This window comes from Alexandromys fortis, unplaced genomic scaffold, assembly GCF_014885135.2.
Source record: "Alexandromys fortis isolate MF-2015 unplaced genomic scaffold, M_Fortis_MF-2015_v1.1 scaffold_29, whole genome shotgun sequence".
NCBI lineage: Eukaryota > Metazoa > Chordata > Mammalia > Rodentia > Cricetidae > Alexandromys > Alexandromys fortis.
Genome location: NW_026067891.1, coordinates 10,323,463 through 10,346,683, shown reverse-complemented (window position 1 = coordinate 10,346,683; position 23,221 = coordinate 10,323,463). Strand labels below are relative to the sequence as shown.

At 49.4% G+C, this 23,221-nt stretch overlaps 1 protein-coding gene across 1 annotated transcript in view; it reads right to left on the bottom strand.

The window, feature by feature from the left end:
• Window positions 1-22,778, bottom strand: part of Abat (4-aminobutyrate aminotransferase) — an 85,931-nt gene extending 63,153 nt beyond the window's left edge. The window contains exon 1 of the mRNA XM_050136420.1: window positions 22,635-22,778. The gene's annotated coding sequence lies outside the window, so the exon portion shown is untranslated. The remainder of the gene's footprint in view (window positions 1-22,634) is intronic.
• Window positions 22,779-23,221: the final 443 nt, after the last annotated feature.

Below are 23,221 nucleotides of genomic sequence, written 5' to 3'. Positions count from 1 at the left end.
TGTGTTCTGGCATTGAACCAGGTCAAAATGGCTTCCAAACCCCAGAGGGAAATACTTAAATGTCGAAAGTAGGTCAGCACAATCGGGGAGGTTAGCACGTTTGCAGCATAAAGTGGAACTTTATCATCTCACTTCGACTGAGCCAGGGAAGCTTGGAGGAAGATGTGCGGAATTCCTAGAGGGCCAGTAAGAAGGTATTCTCCAGCCACATTACCCTGGCCTCTTCAGTTCTGGACTAGGAACTTGCAACCCATGGCCACGGCCTTTAAAAATACACCTTTGTCGCAACACAGCTGTACCAACTTCTCTGTGGTTGCCTTTGCACCATAGAGCAGAGCTTAGGAGCTGGAAAAATGGCCACTGGCCTAGGCATTCCAAGCTTAGCTGTGCAGTCACAAGTGGTCTGTCTGTTCCCTGTAAGAAATGGTGATTCTCTGCACACAGTTACCAGGAACTCAAGTTTGGAGAACACTCCCAGACTCTGGCTTGATAGGGTCCCTTTGGCATCAGATATCCTCCTCCTCCTCCACTTTATTTTAGTGCCAAGGAGACACAAACTGCATCTCTTTCCCAGCCCACAATAGTGCAGTTATATTGTTTACAATGTTTCTCCATGGAGGGGAATGTAGGTCAGAGAGAGACGGAAACAGGGGAGGAAAACAGAGGCTGGAGAGAGAGTTCAGTGGGTAAGGCTGCCTGTCACCAAGCCTGAGGACTTTAGTTTGATCCCTGAAACCTGGTGGAAGGAGAAAAGTGACTCTAACAAGTTGTCCTCTGACTTCCCCATGCACTGTGGCACTAACCCCACCACATATACTATACACAAAATAAAACATGGAAATCTAAATTAAAAGGAGAGGGGACTGAAGATGCTTTCTTGAAACCATCCTAAGTTTTTTTTCCCACAGAGTAAATAACTTTTTAAATTTTTATTTTTCTTTGATGTGTTGGAGTGTTTTGCTCACATGTGTGTCTGGGAATCTCAAGCACGCCAGGTGCCTGTGGAAGCCAGCAGAGGGCATCAGTCATCCCCACCCCAATTGGAGTTACAGATGGTTGTGAGCTGCCACGTGGGTGCTGGGAATTGAAGGCAGTCCTCTGGAAGAGCAGTCAGTGCTCTTAACCACTGAGCCCTCTCTCCAGCCTGCACCTTAACATTTAACAGCAATAAATTTAAGTGGACAGTTATAACTACTGAATCTAGAAAGCCCAAATAGTTGAGTTTCATATAAAGAAAGAGCCCCCATAAAAACCATACAAGACTTTACATTATTAGAATATCACATTTGCATACTATGCAATATTATACATTATTATATTTATTAACTAATTATTATAGCACTACAAAAACACTATGGACACAGTTGCTACAATGTTGTTTAGGGAATAATAATAAGAAAAGTCTATCATATTCATGACAAATTAAATTTTTTTCTGATTCTTCCCTCCCTTCTTTTTGTTAGTTGTCATATCCATTTTGGACCAATATAGGTTGCTAGGGGCTCATGCAGACCAGGATGACCTTACACATCTGAGCCTCTGCTTCCACCTCTCGAGGACTGGGATGACAGGGGTGCATCACCACACCTAGCTTATGTGGAGTGAGGGGTCAGACTGAGGGCTTCGTGTTCGCTAGGCAAACACTTCCATCGACTGACCTCCATCTCCAGCCCCTCCTCTTCTGAAAACTGATCCACAGTTGGGTGGAATTTGCAGACACGAGGATGAACAAATCATGGCAGCTATACTTTCCCTTCTGTGGCTGTGACAAACTCTACCCAAAGCCATTTGCGAGGGAAAGGATTTCTCTGGTTTACACAGCAGTGAGAAGCCATCACTGAGGGGAGTCAGAACAGAAACCCAAGGCAAGAACTTGAAGCAGAGGCCACGGAGGAACACTGCTCGCTGGCTCACTCTCTCAGATTCATACACAGCCCAGAACCATCTGCCTAGAGATGGTGCTGCTCAGATAAACCCCTTCCAGACATTTCTGAAGGCCAGTCTGGTCCAGGCAATTTCCCAATCAAGCCTATCCTCTGAGAGGACGCTGGGTTGTGTCAAGTTGACAATTAAAGCTGACCACGGCGGTGACAAGCCCTACGGGTAACTAACGCTGTTGCCATCTTCAGTTTACAAAGCGTCACCTTCTGTAGTCTCCAGTGCATGCAGGAGGACCAAAGGCTCAGGCTTGCACACCCAGCACACCTGTGGGAATCAGTACACGGGTGTGTCACCTGCACACCGTGCTCAGATGCCACTATGGCCACTTTCAGGTCACTTACTCCTGTCTCCATTCGAATCAGCCTGTTTCCTCTTGTATTCAGGCAGCCACAGCAGCCTCCTTTGAGGACTCTCCCTTCAGTTTACTTTTGTAGCGAAGCCAGAGGGACTCAGTGAAGCACACCATCGGTGTTTCTTACAAAACTGTTACAGATTGATCTGGATACGCCCCACAGGCTCATGTTTTGAATGGTAGATCTCCAGATGGTGTTGCTACCTAGGGAGGTGCTGCGTTCTCTGACAGAAAGAGGAGGCGGTCAGAGCTGGACCTGCAGGACTTTCCCTGGGGCTCAGTGAGTGTAGGATGACCCAGCCCTCCCCGTTAGTCACTGGGGAGAAACACACTCACTGAGTTAAGAGTCTGTCGAAGTAGGATCTTGTTTAATGGGACCAGGCAGAAACTTATATAGGGTTGTGATGAGGGTGGAGAAGCTTGGGATGGTTGAGTCGGAGTAAGGAATAAGGGCCAGTAATATTATGCCATGCTAGTGGTGGCTGGGCAGAGGTGGGTCTAGGTCGGGTAGTCAGAGACAGGTCTCCAAACTCAAGTTAGGCTCAGGAAGTTGCACTGGGCCTCATGCCCAGGCCTCATGAGACCCAACAGGAAGGCTGTGAACATTTCAGACAGTGAACCTAGTTTGTGGAAGTAGACCCCAGGGTGTGCCTTTAAAGGTTCCCATCTCTTCCTCTCTCTGCTTCCTGCCCACTAGGAAGTGAACAGCTTTTGCCCCCACATGCTTTGCTGCTGTGATGTTTTCCCTCCACACACAGTCAAACAACCATAGACTGAGTCTTCAGAAACCATGATCCAAATAAACCCTTATTTTGTGGTCGTGTTGGGTATTTTGTTGTGGCTATCCGAGAGGAGGCGATGTGTCTGCTGAAGGGCCCTGACTGCAGGGTCAAGGACACCTGTCAAACCAGAGGCTGACTGTTCTCCCTCCAAGTGGGCCCTCTGTACACCTGGTAGCCCCTGCCTGATGCTGATGGCTCCTTCCTCACACTGAACATCACCCCTCCAGAGAGGCCTCCCTTGACCCATAACTTGATCAGAGTGGCCTCACCATCTTGGGCCACCATATTCACCTTCGTTTATCTGTGACTAACACCCATCTTCTCCAGAGGCACGCAAGCTCCTCATCTCCCTTGTTCACCTCTGCTGCTGCAGTGCAGTAATTCCTGCAGCTGGGAACTGCAGGCCAACAAATTAAACCGCAGGCCAACAGGAAACCAACAAATTAAAACCAACAAATGGTAACTTGAGGTGCTTCCTCCACAAGAAAGCTTTTGGGCAGCTGAGACAGGTTTGCACAAGATCAGGCTTCTTAAGTCTGTCCCTTAAACACCTGGCTGCCAGGAACACTCCCTGACTCCCCTGTAATGCTTCCATAATCCAAGAAGCAGCCACAGATAAGAACTGACTAGTGTTCTAGCACCACCTCGGATTGCTGCTCCCCAAACCTGCAGAGGTCTCCTGGGTACAGGGGCTGCCTTTCAAATGCATCCGCATGCACAGACTCCTTAGTCCTACTGTGCGCTCTGTGCTAAGTCCCAGGTAGAGTGCAACGCAGCAGGAGGTGCAGGGGTCACAGGTGTGATTTGTGTGCTCTGACCTGGATTCAGGTCCTAGGTGTGCCTGATGTCACAGCTACAATGTACTATAAGTTCAAAATGGGACAGAGTCACCTCTGTAGCCAAGAAAGCTCCTCGCATGGCACGGGACTGACTGTAGAGGTGACACCTTCTGGTCTAGACTGCTGGAGAGAAGCCTTTCATGTGTTAGGCATCACTCTACTTCCGAGCTGCGTCCCAGCCCTTTTTACTTTATATTCTCCAAGAGTTCGAAATTTTTTTAAAAGCTGGATCTAGTGACACACGCCTGAAGTCACTGCCAGTTCAAGGTGACTTGGTTCTGTATGGCGAGTTCCAGGCCAGCCAGGCCTACACAATGAGAACCTCTCTCCAAAAACAGAGTGCAGGGACTGCGGAGAGGGCAAAGTGGGTAAAGGGCTTGTCACTCCGGCATGAGGCACTGTATTGGTCCTCAGCAGCAATGGAAGAAGCCTGGCATGTCAGGGAGTACCTGGAATCCCACAGCGGGATGGGAGCTGGAGACAGGGGGTTCCTGCAGCTTGATAACCAACTAGTTAGTCAATTGGTGAGCTCTGGGTTCAGTCTCAAAATATTAAAGGTAGATAAACATCAGAGAAAGACAGTTGGCATTGCTGTTTTTCCTCTACATGTACACACACTGGCATAAGTACCCCCCAACACACACCCCACATACCTCTCCAACACCACACACCACAGACATACCACACACACACCATATGCACACCATACACACATGCTACACACATGCACACATACACACACATACACACACACACCATACACATTCCACACATACACCACACATATATACCACACACATGCCAATACCACACACACGATATACACACACCACACACACTACAATACACCACACCACACATACATGCCATATGTATACACCACACATGCTGTACATACACATCATACCCCCCCATCACACACACACACACCAAGGTCTGGCTAACTTGTCCATGCTGGCCTCGAACTTATGATTCTCCTTTGGCCTCCATATTAGCTTAGGTGACGGGCTTGCACTATCACATCCAGCTTCTTCCCGTGTTGGTCATCAACTCCCCCAGGCAAACGCTCTGCTCTAATGGCAGGTGCACCATTGCTCTACCCGAAGCTCCCTGTCTCTCCCTGCACCAGCAGGACAGTACTGTTTGTGCTCAGACTCGACCCAACATTCCCCACCACAGGGACACTTTCTTCCCACCTGGCAGATGAGAAGGAAGAGAGCTCACCCTATGGAAACTAAAGCTCAGACATGGCTAACTCTTTTATTTATGTGTTCTTTGTGTGTGGTGTCTGTGTGTGCAGGTGTGCTTGTCCAGGTAGGCAACATATGCAGGCCAGAGGCTGGCACTGAAACACCTTCAACCACTTCTCCATCATGTTCTAATTAACTAAGAGATAGTCTCTCATGAAACCGGTAGCCTGCTGTTTTGACTAGAGCTGACCAGCAAGTTCCTGGGATTTATCTGTCTGTCCTTAGCACCAGGGTTACAGGTGCCTCCTGCCTACCTAGATGTACAGAGGTGTTGTGGATCTGAACTCAGGTCTTCGTGCTTTCACAGCAAGCCCTTTACCCACCGAGCCCCACTGACAGTCTTCAGCATCTGTGACACAGGACAATGCCGCTCTGTAAGGGGAGAAACTGAGCCCAGAGCCCCCGTGTCTGCTCTCGCTGGTGAGCTTTCTGCAGAGTCATAGGCCAGAGCTCAAGCACGTTCTTCAGAGGCCGGGAAAGGCAATCTTTACAATCATTTGGGTCCTGCAGGAAATTAAAACCACAGCGAGTTCCAGCCTCTTATCTGGAGCCCTGGGAGCCATCTGCTTCTCACTCCGGTCTCTGAACAGAGGCCTCAGAGGATAGCTCCTCTCTGTCACAGGGCCAGCTCAACCAGAGAGCTGTCCTGCCAACTCAGCAACTTTCCCCAAAAGCCACATGCTGTCAGCACAGCACTCTTATTCCCAGAGGACATCCCAAGACAAGGCTGGGATTTGCCATTTCAGACTCAAGAAGGCACAGCAAAGACTGTGCGTATACAGATGGACAGTGGTCAGACGAGGACAGACTCCATGTCCCCCAGCACCAAGTGCTCCATATCGGAATGAAGTTAATGGGTTGTGGCAGCTTGTTGGATTCTCCTTTTTCTGCATTTCTTTCTCTGTTCGTGAACTCGTGGCCCAACCTAGCTTAAGGCACAAACCAGAACTTACTGAAGGGATGTCTCAGCTGTGCAAATGTGCCTGTCACAGCCACACCAACACTGCACCGAATGCAAGCCTCCCCACTCCTAACCTAGTGGCTGTAACAGCTGATAACTGAATCAGACACTTTTGGTGCTGGATAAAAAATCTCAGTGAGGGGCTGGCAAGAGGGCTTAGCAGGGAAAGGCTCGGCTGACAAGCCTGACAACTGGAGTTTGAACCATAGGACTCCATCATGGAAGCAGAAAACCCACTTCCATCTCTGACCCCCACACATGTGCCATGGAACAAAAGACAATGTGATGTCTCAGAATTCATATGCCAGGAAGTAGGGACATTTTTGGGAGCCCTGTATGTGCCCAACAACCCAAATCTCCCGATACATTCTGCAAGGCAGATCACATTCTCCACACGAAGAAACTGAAGCTTAGAGTCACATGACCTGGCCAACACATGCTAGAAAGCATCCACCAGACTTCTCAGGACCCCAGGGTCTTGAAACACATTTTCCAATTTCCAAATGACAACAACCAATGACATTTATCTTGATGGCAACATTTTTGATTTAATGCACATTAAGACAAGAAGAGGGGAGGTGCTGGACAGATGGTTCAGCTATGTAAACATGAGGATCTGAGTCTGGATCTCTAGTGTCCACTTAAAAAGTCAGGCCCACGGGCATACACCTGTAATCTCAGGGTAGAGGAGGTAGAGGCAGAAGCAGGGGCAGGCGGATCCCTAGAACTTATTCATCAGATAAGCTAGCTGGATCAGTGAGCTCCGGCCTCATGGAGAGACCATGTCTCCAAAAAATAAGTTAGAGAGTGACTGAGGAAGACACCCCATGTCAACCTCTGATTCCTATATTCAGACACACACACACACACACACACACACACACACACACAGAGAGAGAGAGAGAGAGAGAGAGAGAGAGAGAGAGAGAGAGAGAGAGAGAGAGAGATATTTAATTAAGTAGTTCTATTTACCAATAAAGACTCAGGATTCAGATGTTGGGGTGAAAATCTGCTAGATCAGAGAATTCAAGAAGCAATTGACTTTCCCTTTTTGTCTGGAGATCCAGCAAGGAAGAGTCTCTCTACCTGGTCCAAATCAAAAAAACACCTCAGATCTCTAAATACCTCCTTACTCATTACTGTGTGTCTCTATATTCGTATTCCTGGCTCCTCTGTCCTCTCTACGGATGATTCCTGTCAGCTGTCACTGGTTCTGCCCTTTTATCCAAGCTTAATTTTATTAACAGGGTCTTGGAGTTTCACAGTGCGATCAAATATATCTCTCAACAAGGAAGTAAACAAACACAAGAGACTTGTGAGCACACACCTATAGCTGAAGCTCATAATTAAGCAGACCAATTTAATTAAAAGAAACAATGGGTATTAAAAATAGCACCCTTGTTTACTGGGCATGACCCAGCATCAATACCCCGCCTTAACCCCATGGCATTGTTGAGTTGATGTGACTGTTCCTCCACTTTACCGATGAGGTCTGCAGAGATTCACCAACCGGCCCAAGGTTTCTCTGCTGGGAGGCAGCCAAGCTGGGATTCAAACCTGTAAAGTGGGTGGTGCCCAGCAAAGACAGAGTCCTGAGTGAGCAAAGAAGGTGACGTTCCTGCAGAAACAATGGGCTGCGTGGGCTTAAGCTCTCAAGCCACCCGTCCCTGTTCCGCAGATGCAGGATTTAGGATGTGTCATGCCACATCCTTACTCCTTGCCCCAGAGCTCCACCTCACTCCATAGCCTCCTCTGAAGATTCAAGTGCTAGGTGGTCCTGAGACGGGTGGGGCCATCCTCACTTCACTTGCGTCCTGATGAGATTGATGATTGTTTAGAAATGGGCCAGGTCAGGGCTGAGAGAGTAGCAGATCATGTTCCTAACATGTACAGTGTCTTGAGTTTGAAACCAAAACCCCAAATGTACACAGAAAATATGTGTAAAACAGAAGGAATCCAAGGACAGGTGGGTGTATCAGTATCGGTTTCCTGGTCGAACTATTGCATTATTTATGGTTTAGTAAGATGGGGGCCATGGGGAACATTTGATGAAGGGTACATGAGGTCTTTATGAGTCTCTTACACTTTGATGGTCATCTTAATGTAAAACAGTTTATTTATGAGAAAGGCAAGAACCTGAACACAGTGATGCATGTCCGTAATCCAATTCAACACTTGGGAAGCGGAGGCAGCAGGAACAGGAAGTCAAAGCCAGCCTTAGCTACATAGCAAGTCTGAGGCCACTGAGAACTACATAAGACCCTGTCTCAAGACAAGAAAAGAGAGAAGGAGGAGAAAAAGACAAGTAGGGTAACAGGAAATCAGCCTTGTGAGCAAATCAGGACAGCAGACATCCTCAGGTGCACTCACTAGCAACGCCTCACGCTCAGCTAACAGTGAGACACTGTGATGCTGATCCGAGGATAAGGCTGAGACACAGACAGGCGTCTCCAGTCTTCATCTAAGAGACTGGTGGCCTAGTGCTAGGGACAGAAAAACGAGGAATTACAGCAGAGTGGTAAACCCATGAGGAAAGGGAACCCAGGAAGTGACTTTGCCAAAGAGCAGCCCCGCATGTGCATCAGAATGGCTTTTTCTGTGGATGACAGGGACTTGCCCTGCACCAGAGTGGCTGCTCTCTGGGCTGTAACAATTCATGCTATTCTTTCCCTGGGTTCTTTGTGCAGGAGGACTGACCAGCCTGGAGCCTCGTGCATGCTAGTTTAGCGCTCTACCACTGAGCGACAGGCTCGGCCCTGGCTGTGGTACAGCTCTTATCAAACAGAATGGGAATTTCAGATGTGTGTAATCTCAAGGTTCATTCTCTTCTTTTCTGCAAGCCTCCTGACGCGAGCTATGGGAGTTGCTGCAGCATTCAATGATTAATAGGTGCAAGGCCTCGGGTGCCCTTTTGCTCCCTATCAAAGGCACAGCCTGGCACCAGCTCCAGATCCTGGGTGTAGCTCCCAGGGTCAGCCGGCATGTAATAAGTTCCCACGTGAGGGACCTCCCAGCTTCTGCAACTGTCCTTGCTCCCCTAAGTTGGAGGACAGAGGGGCAGCTGCAGCTCCTAGCTGAGTCTCTGTAGGATCTTGACTGTCAGTCCAGGGGAAGAGAACTGTGTGTCCCCATTGTATACTTTCCCAAGTTAAAGATTAGCAGTCTCGGTGAACCCCAGTTGTAACCTACAATCACTTAGGACAAAGCATCTTTGGCCTGGGGTGAAATAGCCTTTGGACCCTGAGTGGAGTAATCCTCTCTTTCCATGTATTGGCAGAGGTGTTCACTCACAGAGCAGGTAGCAAAACACCAACCAGAAAATTGAAATACAAAAGGCAAGGTATGTGTGCTTGCTGGGTCCCTTGGGACAGATGTGCAGGTGCTGGCGTGGATCATGACAAGCAGCAAGGATGGAAGCCTTGGAGCCTGCTCCATTCCAAGGAGGAATGTTTTAACATGGTGGCTGCTAATAGCTTCCAGTCCCTGTGGGAAGATGTTCCTCTCAACCGCCAACAAATGCAGCTACAAACAGGTGCAGAGGTTCCAGGAGGCAGCCTGAGGAGCCAAGCCTCACCAACCCACCTCCTTCCTCCTGAGTGTTTATTTGTGTGAGTGTGTGTTTTGCTTGTGACAGTCTCATTATATAGTCCTGGCTGACCTGGAACTCACTTTGTACACCAGACTGGCCTCAAACTCACAAAGATCCACCTACCTCTGCTTCCTGAGTCCTGGGATAAAATGCATACACCAACAAGCCTGGATGTTCTTTTTTTCAGGTAGGGTCGTAGTTGTAGCCCAGGCTTGTCTGGGACTAAAGGTGATCCTCCTGCCTCAGTCTATTGAGTATAAACATTATACATGTAAGCAGAGATGACCTTGAATTTCAACACCCCCTCTCTACTCCTTAATGCTAGGATTACAAGTGTGCATCACCATGTTTGGTTTATGTGCTCCTGATGGAACACAGAGATGTGTGTATGCTAGGCATACACTCATTGCTCCCCCACTTCCATCTTGTTATACAACCCAGGCTGGCTAGAACCATATTTATGCTGCCTTTAAGTTCACAATCCTCCTGCCTCAGCTTCTGGAATCCTGAGATTACAGCCATTCATCATCACTCAGCAGAATTTTTAACCACATTTTTAGTGACTTTGTTCATTTGGGGATGCACATGACATCTGGGCAAATGCGTGGACGTCAGAGGGCAACATGCAGGAGCAGGCTCTCCGCTGCCACTGTGTAGGTCCTGGGGACCCACCTCAGGCTGTGAGACTCCACAGCAAGTACTCTTCCTGCTGAGCCATCTCAACAGCCCCATTTTTAAAAAAATGTTTTGACCCTACTTTTCTATTTGCTGTGGTAAGCTGGTCCCCCTCACCCCAACTCTCAGTGACTGGAGACACTGCTCACACAGACAAGAGAGCCCACTGAAACTAGGGAACTAATGCAGACCCAGAGGTGTCCATGAGGCCAGTAGATACTGGATGTTGCTCTTATGAACAACCCTCTGTGGGGTCTACTTTCTGAGCCTGTTTCTTATGTTTGAACTCAGATCAGTCTTGCCTTGTGAGATGCATGGGCTCAGGCGAACTCTTAGGATGTCTGCCCCTTCATCGTTCATTAATCAACATAACAAAATTTGAGCAGGGTCCTTTGAAGGATTACATTTTTGTTTTTCCTTTCCCGAGACAGGGTTTCTCTGTAGTTTTGGATCCTGTTCTGGAATTATCTCTGTAGACCAGGCTGGCCTCGAACTCAGAGATTCACCTGCCTCTGCCTCCTGAATGCTAGGATTAAAGGCATGCGCCACTGCTTGGTGGATTCCTCTTCTTAACGTGACTCTGCCAGCACAGCCTGGGAGCCTTCCTCAAGCCTGCCCCTGGGTCACACTGTCCATGCTCCTGTGTGTGTGCTCTTTGAGCCTGGCTTGCAGCCCCTGGGAGGGTGGCACACTCAGGGCCGGGGCAGGATGCCAGGTGTACACTGTGCATTCAGGCAGTCATTTGCATGCGCATTTCCAGCCTGTCCCCACAAAGGCGCTCAGACTGAAAGCCAGCCGAGAGCTATTTACAGCTGTGGACACGGAGAGGGGAGGCAGCCTTTGTTCCTGCTTGGGAACAGCCCAGCCTGTAAGGTGGTGCCTGGCTCTTTGGGCTGGCATTTGGCCAACCTTGCCCCCAAGGAGCTTTAAAGTCTTAAAAGCTTTGGCTACAAGGCCAGCAACCTGCCTGCGGATTGGCTGGTTCCCGTGTGGAACCTGGGTTCAATGGTGGGAGAAGAGGAGTTGCCACTTGCTGCCTAGCTTCTTCAAATGCTACTGAAATCACATCATCGCCTTGCTCAGAACCCCTGCTGTGGTCCCCATTGATCTCTGGGTCCAGTGAAAGGACCTGCTCCTCCCCTCATTTTCTGCCTCTGCCCCATCAAGACCCCCCCTCTTCTGGAAACTTTGGTTTTATAAGGAGAAATTGTTCATCAATGGGAACTGCACCCCATTTACATAAACACCAGCCTTGGGTTATCTGATTGCAGCCTTGTTGACTGCGTTCGAGCCAGCTTCTTCTCTTTTTAAACTTGTAAGTTGCGGGAAACTGATAGATAAGCAAGTTCGGCTTCATCAGACCGTTTCTGCTCCACTTGTGATTCATGCCATCATTGCTTTCTGCACCCGCGGCTGGGCTGCATTTGGCTTTTCCTTTGAACTTGTAACATCTGCTTAATAAACCCAGTAATGAATGTTTGTTTTTCCATTTCACAAGAGCCACGCCTTCTCACCCTTCCCCCACCAAAGCCTTATTTTCTGCACACACATCTGCACACACACACACATTGAGAATGCGTGTGTAACATATGCATGTGGGAACAAAGGTCTACTCTGAGCGGCACCACGTAGGAGATCCGTTTTCTTACAGGTACTTGGGACTTGCCAGCTGGGCGTGCACCAGGGATTGGGCTCTACCTCCCCAGAGCACTACCATGCTTTGCTTTTGTTTTTTTGAGGCAGGGTTTCTCTGTGTAGCCCTGGTTGTTCTGGAACTTAATCTGTAGGCCAGGCAGGCCTTGAATTCAAAGATCTGCCTGCCTCTGCTTCCCAAGTGCTGGGATTAAAGGCGTGCAGCACCAATGCCTGGCGTCACGCCTGACCTTCTCTAGTGTAGGGGGTCAGGGGTGTCAGGTTTTGCCTTCCAACTTCTTTTGGGACGGGGTCTCTTTTTATCTGCTTTTTGTTTTTTGACACGCTCACCAGGCTAGCTGGCTAGTGAGTGGGCTTCTGGGATTTCCCTGACTCCATTTCCCATCTCTTCAATGGCACACTGGGATTACAAAGGCTGTGTCATGCATCTGACTTGCCACATGGGTTCTAGGTATTTGAACTCAGGTCCTCACCTTGCCTGATGAGTGCTTTTATCCACTGAGCCATATACTCAATCCAAATATGAGGTTCTAAAGCACAGTGGATCCCAGCTTGGCAAGGACAGATTCTCAGCATGTCTAATGAGGGTGTTGGCAGAACGCAATGGGACTTCTGGGAGTCGATAGACTGCTGAGGTCGGGACTGGTCAGGGTTTGCAGAGGACAAAGAAGCTGCTTTGAGAGTGGTTTATCACCTGGTGATTCTGTTAAAGCGCGGATTCTGGTGGGTGAACCTGTCTGTCTGTTTTACAAAGCTTTCGAGGGGGTGCCCGTGTTAAAAGTGTGAGGACTACCACGCTCAGGAGTGAAAGCAGCATACTTCATTGGGAAGAGTGCAGCACCAATGCAGCCTAGGAACATGTCTGGATCTTACAAAGTGCAGCCACTTAATCATTTATTCATTCACGGAGTGCAAACATCATACAACACATTCATCCACTCATTCACGAAGTGCAAACATCCACTCATTCACGGAGTGCATACATCATACAACACATTTATCCACTCATTCATGGAGTGCATACATCATACAACACATTCATCTATTCATTCACGGAGTGCATACATCATACAACGCATTCATCCACTCATTCACGGAGTGCATACATCATACAATGCATTCATCCACTCATTCATGGAGTGCATACATCATACAACACATTCATCTATTCATTCACGGAGTGCATACATCATACAACACATTCATCTATTCATTCATGGAGTGCATACATCTTACAGTGCATTCATCCATTCATTCATAGAGAACATACATCATAGAACAATTCATTCATTCATTCACAGAGAACATACATGAAGAACGCATTCATTCATTCATTCATTCACACATCCATTCATCATCAGTCTGTCCAACCAAGAAAGGGGTTAAATCCATCCATGCACCTATTCATTCACTGATCCACACATCCATGCACGTATGCATGCATACATGCATTCATCCATCCATAAATCTACCCACCCAGCCACCTGTCCAACATCCAACAAATAAACCTCAAATACTTATAGCTATCTGTGTTTGTTTCAGCCTTGGTTATTCCCTCTCCTGGAGCAAGGAGAGGAAGGGAGACATAAGACTCAGGAAGTCAAGAGAACTTATGAGCCTATGAAAATTACAGGGGTCATAAGGACTTTCCCCAAGGCAATAAGCAATCACTAGGGAGAGAAGATTCTCTGGCGAAGCTGCCTGCATGTTGGGCAGGGAGCTCCTGGGTGCGGTTTCTGTGAGCTGTCCCCCATGCTGGGGTGGGGCTTTTCAGCGCTCCAGCTGAAACTCAGTTCGCCAAGACTGACTTGGTGGAATGCTTTCTTTGGCCTGTTGCTGGGGGTTCGAGCACGTGTTTATTGTTTCCAAGGGACAGTTACACAACTCTTCTAAACCAGTGATTCTCAACCAGGAGCAGTTGCTCTCACAGAACATTCAGAGATGAAGACTTTTTGGTTGTCACAACTTGCGTGGAGTTGTGCTACTGACGCCTCAGCCAACGGGCCAGTGATGCTGCTGCAATAGGCGGGTGGCTGGCCACACCTATGAAGCCAGCAGTGCTGGGGCTGCGAAGGTGCTTTGGACAGTGGGCTCCTCCTGGGCAGGAACTGTACTGAAGTCACCTTGTGCTCCAAGGTCACAGACAGTTCCTGACCTGTACAGGAGCTGGGCAAGTTTAAACGGACCAGGAAATAGTGACACAGATCACAATTTCATGGGCCAGCAAAATGGCTCAGTGGGTAAAGTTGCTTGATGCCAAGCCTGGCAGCCTGAGTTCAACCCCTGGAACACAGACAGAGGAGAGAACCCCAAAAAGATTTCTTCTGATCTCCACATAAGCACTGTGGCATGCTCATGCCTACACACACTTACACACACACACATACATGTGCACTCATGCATGCATACAGCAATCAGTCAACCAACCGACTTCAATTACTCACAACTTCAATATAAAAAGACAAGCCCCGTTCAAAAGCAGGCATAGGGGATGAGGGACATCCAGATGACCCAATATGACACCTGCCGCCAAGCCTGATGACCTGAGTTTGTTCCCCAGAACCCACATGGGGGAAGGAGAGAACTAATTACTGAAAACTGTCCTCTAACCTCCACAACCGCATCACAGAACATGGGTTCTCCCTAATAAGGAAATGGAATAAAATTTGTTCTTTTTGTTTTGCTGAGACTTTGGTTTAATGAGACTACTCACAAAGTAGCCAAGGCTGGCTTGGAGTTCTCTATTAGTCCAGGCTAGTCTTGGACTCAGATCCACCTGCCTCTTCCTCCCGAGCTCTGGGATTAAAGGTGTGTGCCACCAGGATTAAAGGTGTGTGCCACCATGCCAAGCCTGTATTTTTTTTAAAGTGGAAAGAGGGCAGGAAGAGACACTAAGAAGCAGCAAGCCCCTGAGTGGATACTCATGACACAGTGTGGATGGCTACAGAAAAAGAGGTCAAAACAACAATGTAGCCACATCACACTCTCTAGAAAGGCTGCAAGGACAGGCTGAAGACAGTAACTGGCTCAGGAAGCGTGGACACTGGAACCCTCACACATTGCTGGTGGGAATGTAAACAGTGTTGCTGTGAGAAGGCTGATAGTTCCTCAGAAGGTTAAATGGGGGAGTCAACACCACACTATCAGTGTGTGTGTGTGTGTGTGTGTGTGTGTGTTTGTGTGCGCGGGTGCATTCGTACATGTGCGTGCATATACAAGCCTAAAGTGCATGGGTGTCTTTTTGCCAGCTGGTTTGTTCCACCCCTGTCTCTGTCTCCAGAGTCTGGGGTTACAAGTGGCCAGCAAGTCTGCCTGGCTTTTATATAGGTTCTGGAGATTCAAATTCCAGTCCTCATGCTTTACAAAAAAGCCCTTTTCCCACTAAGCCGCTCCCTGGCAAATGCTAGCCCCCTCCTCTTTTTAAAGAGAGGGTTTCTACAAAGTCCAGGCAGCCTTCAAATTCATTTATAACTGAGGCTGACTTTAAAACTGGAGCTTCATGCATGCTAGGCAAGCACTATACCAAATGAGCCTCACTCACGGCTCAAACGCAGGTCTTTGAGCCATCACCTGCACATGTATGTTCATAGTAGGCAAGTTAGAAACACCTATTGACTGACAAACGGAGGAGTTAATCATGGTCAACCTATATAATGGAATATTATTCTCTTCTAAAAAGGAAGTCCTGTTGTATGAAAACTCAAGGAGACACTAAAACACAACAGGTCCCATAGTATGTGGGTCCATTGACGTATTTGGGATAGGCAAATTGTGGTAAACTTGAATGTAATTGGCTCCCATAATCTCATGGGGAGTGGCACCATTAGGAGGTGTGGCTTTGTTGGTTGTTGGGCTTTGAGGTCTCAGATGCTCAGGATACTGCCCAGTGTCTCACTTGACTTCCTGTTGCCTGCACGCTGTAGGACCCTCAGCTCTTCCTTTAGCACCATGGCTGCCTGCACGCTGCCATGCTCCCCGCCATGATGATAACGGACTGAACCTCTGAACTGCAAGCTGCCACTTCAATGAAATGTTTCCTTTCTAAGAGTTGCCGTGTTCATGGTGTCTCTTCACAGCAATAGAAACCCTAAGATACAAACCCAGCGACTGGGAGCCAAGGCATGAGGACTGACCACTTAATCTTCCTGTAGGGTTATGAAGATATCTTAAAACTAGATAGTGATGGTGGGAGCATTGTATTGTCAATGTACGTAATGTCACAGAACTGTACTCTTTAGAGTGTTTTAAACATGTAATTTTATGTGATGTCCATTTTCTCACAGCCAAAAAATGCACAGATTCAGGCTACACTCTAGCTGCTAGAGAGATGGCTCCCCAGTTAAGAGCACTTGCTGCTCTTGCTGAGGACCTGCTTTGGAGTCTCAGCACCCACAGGGCTACTTACAATGGTCCATCCAAGGCATTCATTGGTGCCTTCCTTTGCCGTGCTCAGGCACCCACCGGTATGCACATAGCATATACATACGTACATTCAGGCAAAAACACTCCTACATATAAAATACAAATACATTTCCTAATGCAGAGAGTCATTCAATCAATGTTTCTTGCTGCTAGAAACTGGGCGGTGCATTTGGGATGCGGGCACAAATAAGGCAGCTGCAAGCCCTTACCAAAGAGGAGAAAACCCAGCAACAGTGAAGGTATTAAAGGAGACAGGAATGTGGGTGGAGGGAGAAATGGTTTGCTGACTTTGGGTAGAGGAGGGTTAAAGGAAAATGTCCCATAAAAGATGCCAGAGTCACCAACTGAGGCCGGAGGGCTGTCCTGAGTTTTGGACTAGCCAAAGCTACATCTTAAATGCTGGGCTGCATAGAGAGAACCAGGTTAGCCTGGGCCACTAGTAAGGCTAAGGGGCAGGGGGAAGGACGTGAGGAGAGGAAAAGGAGAGGGGAGGGAAGGGGATAGGAGAGGAGAAGAGAAAGAAGGAAAAGAAAATAAGGTGGATCTTGAAACAGCTTTGGAAGGACAATCCGCCCTTGGAAAGTGGAATTACTGAGGGAACGTGTAATTAGAGGCCACTCTGAGCGTGTAGCGTGGAGTGTTAGAGGAAGCCAGGCGAGTCAGGCACAGGAGGAGGGACTGGGAGCAGGGACTGGAGCCCGGCTCCCCTCCGTCCTCCCCTGACTTTCAGCTGAGAACCCTGTCAGGCACAGTGGTGCAGGGGGCTATCAATCCAGTCTGCTGAGCATTCTTGCAGGCCTCGGGCTCCCTAGTTGTCACTTATGAGGCTTCTGTCATCTGTCTCCAGCCAGGGGACGGGCAAGCAGAGGGGGAAAGAGATGAGGGCGGCTGTGGCCACATAAATCAAGCACCGGCGATTAACCAAGGTTTGGAACACAAGGTCCCCGTGAATCCTCACACTAACCCAGTCAGGTGGCTTCTGCTGCTGACCCAGCTCTTAATTCTACTGTTGTTTTCCTTTTTCCTTTTCTTTTTCCTTCCTTACTAACACCCTATGTAAGGATGGGGTAAAAGGCTCTGAGAGATCAGAGTGGCTGCCAAGAGAAGCCCAGTTTCACACACAGGCAGCTGAAGACACACATCCGCACACTCAGCCAGTACAGATGAAGTCTCTGATTCCTGTTTCTTGGCCCCACAACTCTCTGGGAGCTCAGAAGCTCTGAGTTTCTGCCATTGGCAACTTCAGGTTTGCATGAGGATCAGTGTCTGGGCTTTGTTTCTTTAAAGCAAGAGAAGCTGCTGCGGCTCCTTCTCCCTCTCCCTTGAACACACTCAGTGTGTCCCCTTCCCCCTGAACACACTCAGTGTGTCCCCTTCCCCCTGAACACACTCAGTGTGTCCCCTTTCCCCTGACACACTCAGTGTGCCCCCTTCTCTCAAACACACTCAGTGTTTCCCCTTCTCTCAAACACACTCAGTGTGCCCCCATCCCCCTGAACACACTCAGTGTGTCCCCTTCCCCTTGAACACACTCAGTGTTCCCCTTCCCCCTGAACACACTCAGTGTGTCCCCTTTCCCCTGAACACACACAGTGTATCCCCTTCTCCTGAACACACCCAGTGTGCCCCCTTCCCCCTGAACACACTCAGTGTGTCCCTTCCCCCGACACACACTGTGTGCCCCCTTTTGGGAATTACCTCCCTATCACTTTTCTTTCTATCACTCTGATGAGAAGCTAATGTGCTAAGATAGTGATTCATTTTCTTACTTTTTACTTTGTTTTGTTTTCCAAGACGGAGTTGCTCCGTGTAGTCCTGTCTCTCCTGGAACTTGCTATGTCGACCAGTCTGCCATCGAACTCACAGAGATCTACTTGCCCCTGCCTCCTGAGTGCTGGAATTAAAGATGTGTGCCTCCACTGCTGGACCATTTTTTCCATGATTCCTAAACACATTTATTTGTCTGTATTTGTCATAGTATTCTTGTGGAAGCCAGAGGCCCACTTCTTAGGAGTCATTGCTCTCCTTCATCGTGTGGGTTCTGGGGATGGAACTCGGGTCATCAGCTTGGAGACAAGCCCTTCCATCCACTGAGCCATCTCAATGGCCATTACTGCTCATGTTCTTGTGTATTTGTGGTTTTATAATAGGACCATGCTCTCTATAATGATCCAGGGATTCTGTTTCACTGAATTATACGCCTCTGAGACCTTTCCAGGCTTGGGGCCTAATCTACCTCCTTCTTCTAAAAAGGCTATTCCTTTCTCCATCGGAACACACAGAATGCCGACCCTTCCCACATTGTGATGACAAGCGGGCATTCCTATGTCATCTGCATCCACGAGGGGACATTGCTGGAGTGGATCCCGGGGTGCTAGGCTACTGGGTCTCCCTGGAGTTTAAATTGTACGAGAGAGTGCCTCATGTGCTTCTGAGAAAGCCTCTAGAACGAGATGGCCTCTAAAACTGTGGTCCAGGTCAGCAAGCAGGTGAAGGCCGTTGCTGCCGGGACTGAAGACCGGACTTCCATCCCAGGACCCACTGATAGAAGGAAAAGACCAACTAAGGTAGCTGTCCTCTGACCTCGACATGCACATAAAGAGTCCCTCCCACATAAAGAACTGCAACACATTTCTAGAGCCTGCTCCTTGAGCATTTCTTTGGCCTCTGTGGGGGAAAGGGGTGATGGTCTCACGCAACACTTTTCATCTCCATGGTCTGTAAAATGGGAAGCCTGAGGGTGCTCTGTGAATGGCAAAGTTCTGCTGAAAGGAGACAGCCTAAAGTGTCACTGATGTCTGGAGGCAGCTGAACCTCCCTCCCATCAGGAAGACACCACAGCGAAGGACTGCTGCAATAGTGAGGCGGTCAGCTCAAACATCAGCCATGTCTGACGTCACACGAGGCCACTCATTCTCAATGCGGGAGGAGGAGGAGGATCTGATTAACTGGAGGTACATGTGTGCACGCATGTGTGTGTGTGTGTGGTGTATATGTGCACTTGTGTGTGTGTGGTGTACATGTGCACTTGTATGTGTGTATGTGTGTGTGGTGTATATGTGCACTTGTGTGTGTGTGTGGTTGTGCTCACTCGTGCACACATGTGTAGAGGCCAGGCTTCTCACAGCTACTCACTTTAGTCTCTGTGACAGGGTCTCTCATTGAACCTGGAACGCATCTTTTTCACCGAGACTAGCTGACTAGGGATTTACCTGTCTCCACCCTCTAGCTGTCTAGCCTGGCTTTTATGTGAGTTCTCAGGGTTCAACTCATGCTTACACACCAGACATTGTACCCACTAAGCCACCTCCCTATCCTACCAGGGGATATTTTCCATCAACTGAGGCAGTGTTGCTGGCTTCTAGTGTACAAAGCACACCGAAGGAGATAAAGCTCACAGCTGAGAATCACTCAACTTAAAATGCCAGTGGTGCTGAGAATCGGAAACCTCGATCCAGGCTGTCTCACCTGATGCGCACCCCCACAGGCTGAGGACAAAGAACTGAGGCTCAGAGAAGTCATTGATATGCTCATGCTCCCCCAGAAGTAGCCAATGAATGGCTGACCCTAGGTTCCACTGGCTTTATTTAAGGTCTGTGGTCCATTCCATACGCGGATCCATTTCCCTAAATGCTCACTTGTCTCCGATGGCCCCCGTTTGTCTGTTGCCTTTGTCCTGTCTGCAACGGAGGTTCCCAGGCACATCCAGAGGTATCACTGCCACGTTCTACCAGTTTGAGTTGACCTTGCAGTTGAAATTGTGACCACTCCTTTGAGGATCAAAATATTTTACCCAAAGGATAAACAACAGAGAGAGAAGGGCTTTCCCAAAGGTCAATGGACACAGCTCAGTCGTTTAGCTTACCCAACATGGATTAAACCCTTTGCTCCAGTCAGCATTGCAAGGAAACTGGGTAAGACCCTAGCATTCAGGTGGGGCAGAAGGATCAGGAGTTCAAGGTCATCTTCTTCTAGCCTGTCCTACCTGAGACTGCCAAGGAAGGAAGAAAAGAAGAAAAAAAGAAAAAAGGAAAATAATCTTCCCAAGATTACATACCGAGTAGCAGGTGGAAGCCAATACTCTCACCTCTGCCCTTTCACCTTGAACTCTGCTCTTGGCTCTCCCTTGAAGTCAGACAGCAACCCTCCAGCTGAGGGAAGAATAGAGAGCTGCTACCTCAGACTCTCCCATCTACCACTGCTCACCTCTCTGAAGGGTCTCAGAGAACCACCCATGTGCCAGGAAAGGGTGTAGGACTCTGAGTAGGGGCAAGCCATTACTACAGAGGATGGGAACCAGAGAGAATGAGCAGGGACAGCGAGGAAAGGGGTGCAACTTCCTCAGGCACCCTTCCTGAGGGTGCAGCTGCGGTCTGCACAGTGGCCTTGGCTCTAGCATATTGTAACTGATAACACCCTCCTGCTGAGTTGGTCTTGATTTCAGCACGCTAAGTTTGGCAGCAGGTGCAAGGCACAAATCCGTAAGACCCCAGGAACGGCTTCCATGAGGAGCCCGTGGAGTGGTGACAGGCATTCCACAAGCTCTGATCCTTCTGAGCTGCCTTTCTCAGTGTTTTTGCTACAGACATGGGGACTGTACACATAAAGACTGGAGCTAGTGCTGGGGAGCCCCAGGGACCCTGTGGGAGCTTTGCTGGTTTTGTCAGTGACCTGCTGGGTGACCTTGAGAGAGTCCCTTTCTCTCTGTGTGCCTCAGTTTGTTCACCTACCAAACAAACAGTCAGTCTTAATCCAGGTAGTCTTTCACATTTTAGGACTGCAGCCAGGGCCATTTGTCCCTCTCAGAGTTGACCCCTGGCCTCCTGGAAACAGATTTCTCCCCATTCTGTATCACCATGCCCAGATCCAGAAACAAGCCAGTTCATTGCTTTACCATCTCCTGATCTGCCACCGCCAAACTAGGTTATTGTGAGGGAGCCATACAGCTAAGCCAACACTGTCTCCAGACCAATGGACAAGCCCAGCAGCATCCTTTTCTTGGCCTAAGGCCCAGGGAATTCCATCAGGTAACAGCCACTGGAGTTGATGGGGCAGCCCCGGAAGCAAACAGGGGACCCTTGGAGTGGGCCTACAGTCTTCTCTATGTTGATGCCCCTTTGTTCAGGAGTGGAGAGACCTGCCTCTGGAGGGTATCCCCGAGTAACATCCCTATCTGTTTGTGCTGATGGAGGTGGTGGTGGTAGGGGTGCCTACTGGGTCTGCAATGAGAGGCCATCTGTGTTCTTAAGAGTTTGAGGGTTCCTGAAAAGAGCTCCAGGCCTGGGATAGTTTCAAGGGCCTCAGTTTTATGAAGCCTCTTCTGGTCTTTAGTCATTGGGTTGAGGAAGGTTGAAGGAATTGATGATCAGGAGGGACCAGGAGGTGTGGGAGTGGAGTTGGAATGGGGTGGGAAAAAATGGGAGGGTAGCAGTGTTAATAGGGTGGGATTTAGGCAAAAAGATGACGGAGGATGGATCACTTGGCCAGGAATGTGTATTTGGGGTAAAATGCCTGTTTGAGGTGTAAAAGTCTCTCCCCTTCCACTGAAATGAGACCCCTAAAACCTTTTTTGTGGAGGGGGACAAGTGGTCTCTCCTACGGGTGGGGAAGGGTCTTCATAGGGATAGAAGAGAATTCATTTGTCTTCAGAAATCATAACCTAGCTCCTGGGGTACGCATGCAGGTGATTTAGCCCGGGATGTCCTTGTTGAAGGGAGGGTCTGTTTTCCAGGACTTTCACAGTCGGGGAGGGAGAGGACCCTTCAATATGAGCTATGACCTCAACATCCCAAGGAGACAGGAATGGAAGAGAAGCAAGAGACCCTAACTTAGTTTCTTAGGAATGGGAGGAGATGGTAGAGGATCTAGATATCTGGGGAGGCAGGACTCCACTTGAGGGAGCAGCATTCTATTCCAAGGGTTAAACAGGGGAGGGATTTTCTCCTCCAGTCAGCGACCAGGACGAACGGCCCCATTTCTGAAGGTTACACGAAGCTGTCTTGCTTCCTGGGGCCTGGGGAGTGGGAGACCCTTTTCTTTCGGAGCAGGAGCCCGCGTCCTGGTCGGATGGAGGGCCCAGATTCTAGAAGAAGATGCCGGACTCTGGCTTCCCGGGTGCAGGGCTTCCCTTGGAAGGGTCGGCCACGCGCGCCCGGACGCGTCACTCTTACCTCCAGGCCCCGGCCGCGATCTACAGGCTGCGATCCGCGGGTCCGACTAGCGCGATCACCTTCTGATGCTCCGGGCTGCTCTAGGCGTCTGCTCGGTTTCCCCCAGCGACTCGCCAGGCTCCCAAGCTCCGCCGAGGCGGCCCGGCCAATCAGCACCGCCACCTCCAGGCCTTGCTTGAGCAACAACCAATGGGAGCGCCCGCCATGGGCCACCGCCCCCGGGGGGGGGGAGGGAGAAGGCGGGGAGGGGGCAGAGTCCGACCTCCGCGGGTAGGATGCGCCTGGGGGTCTCGGAGGAGGGCTGCGAGGGCCGGAGCCAGGGGCTGGGGGAGAGACAGCCGTAGGGTCCCCCCCGCCCCCGGCAAGTCTGATGGAGGTTAGGTTCCTTACAGGCGGGGGGCGGCTTTGCAGACTAATTTAACGTGAATTTTCATTGTACCCCCGCCTCACATCACGGTTTTAAGATCCTGGGGGCTGCTGGTGAATGTAGCTGCCCCACCCCCTCCTCCCAGTGCTGCGCCTCTGGTCTCTGGAACCTGAGAATCCGGGCCCTGAAACAGAGGGAGGGCTGAAGTACCTGTCGGCGG